Source organism: Lissotriton vulgaris, chromosome 4_1 (assembly GCF_964263255.1).
Source record: "Lissotriton vulgaris chromosome 4_1, aLisVul1.2, whole genome shotgun sequence".
Classification (NCBI taxonomy): domain Eukaryota; kingdom Metazoa; phylum Chordata; class Amphibia; order Caudata; family Salamandridae; genus Lissotriton; species Lissotriton vulgaris.
In genome coordinates, this window is record NC_141691.1 from 164,526,703 (window position 1) to 164,528,685 (window position 1,983).

General features: G+C 40.6%; 1 non-coding gene across 1 annotated transcript; it reads left to right on the forward strand.

Annotated features, from left to right (window-relative positions):
* Nucleotides 1-1,248: 1,248 nt before the first annotated feature.
* Nucleotides 1,249-1,351, forward strand: LOC147718524 (U6 spliceosomal RNA). The gene has a single exon (XR_015295350.1). It is a non-coding gene; the product is annotated as a U6 spliceosomal RNA (small nuclear RNA).
* Nucleotides 1,352-1,983: the final 632 nt, after the last annotated feature.

A 1,983-nucleotide genomic window follows, 5' to 3' on the forward strand; every position in this document is an offset into this window, starting at 1 on the left:
GAGACTTTACCTTCGTTTCTTAAGCTGTTCACGTGCTTAGTATTCTGAACTCTTTCTTCGATGTCTGTTTTTATTTTAACTAAGCTCCTGTAGGGTGCAAAAGTAAATTCCGTCTTGCTCTTTACACGAGGACTTACAAACGGGTTGTATTTGTGGTTAACAGCTGTTGAAGGAGGGGAGGTCTGAAAGCAGCCACCTGGTGAATAATATTCACAATTGTTGAGTTGCTGGTCTCTCATGCGTGCTAGGTCCCTCCGGCAGTATATTAAAACATACTCTGACACAGGATGAAAACTGCTTTACTGACCACGAGGCCAACCCCATCTGGCTTATTTATTAAGTCGGCGGTGACTTCTCCACAGCATTTTTACCAATAGCCCAAGTAGGGATGTGCAGGGTAGGCAAGTGCTTCAATGCCCCACATAGGGATACTGATCACTATCCAAATGCTGCAATACAGTACCACCATGGGTAGCAACAACAGGAAAATAATAAGCACAATTATTATGTTCTGACATGGGTTGATCCCTTAAAGCAGGGGTCTACATGGTTGGGCTGTCCAATGATTTTGATCGAGTTCATTTTATACTGAGGTTGAGGGCTCTGAACTTTGAGAATGACTCCTTTATGTGTAATTGTTTGAGTTGGTCTATCAGCAAATAAAAACAACGTTTTGAAAGGGGCTTCCTGCATTCTGATGGTGTCTGTGGTCATTAAAACTTTACAAGTTTGAGATCTAAGGTGCCACTTTAGCAGTATTTGCTCGCTATAAAAATGCTAGCTAACATGTATGCAAAGTCCTACATTTATTTTCCCAGGTAGGTGTACCAGTAGCTCATGCATTCCAAGACTGCATTATATTTGCCCCGCTGTGTAGCCAGAACATGCCCCTTTTGCCAGATGCTCGTCATACCCCTATTTCACTAACACTTCCTCCTCTGGTAGTTGTCCTTTTTCTGTGTCTATGCAGTGCACGTGCTTTGTGTGCGCGAAAGAACTTCCAGTGCAGACAATGACGCAGTTGACTTGATTTGCATATATCCGTGATGCTCTGCGGTTTTCATATAGTGGAAACTGCAATCTTTTTTCTGCAGCAGAATGTTTTGTTTCTGATTCAAAGGGACAATTTTGTGAAAAGCAACAAAGAGGAAGAGTATAAATTGCATCCACTTCTATTCTTGACGCACGCTAACTTTCAAAACATCTGGTGTTCAACCTGTATATACCAGCTTGCTCCAAGTGTAGTTTGTGCTCGCTTCGGCAGCACATATACTAAAATTGGAACGATACAGAAAAGATTAGCATGGTGCGCAAGGATGACACACAAATTTGTGAAGCGTTACATATTTTGCCTTTTGATGATCTTTTATCAACAATAGAATCCCAGAAGACATTCTTATTTGTTTTTCATTTTAATTTATTTACATTTTTCCAAATTGAATTTAATGATATTGACATTGACGTATTACTGCAAAACTAAAATAATCTCAACACAACTAATGTACCGTGTGTTTCGATCATCCAAAATTTATATTAACCGTATCATTACGGTGTGATTTTTTTTTAACTTAATGTTCATGTTCTCATTGCTCGCAGTTTATGGACCACAATAGACAAACTATGGTGTAGAGGTAGGCGACTCAGCTAGAGGTCCTCTTGGCCTTCAAACCGAAAAGGAGCCGAGCCTTCATGTGAATTTTGCCTGCCACCCATGGTGGAACGTCCTGTGCCAAGAATGAAAGACAAGCATTGGCATAGCCAATAGGTCTCGCCTTTGGGACATTATTAAGTGTTTAGTTATCCTGCACAATATCCTTGGTGCAACAACATCAACTGTTGTATGGCTTAACACTTATAAGGTCCCAAAGGCGAGACCTATTGGCTATGCCAATGCTTGTTTTTATATGACAAGTGCCAATGCCATATTTTAGGTGTGGCTATTTAGAAGGTGCAGCCATACGTTCTGCTTTCAATTTTCCTCCA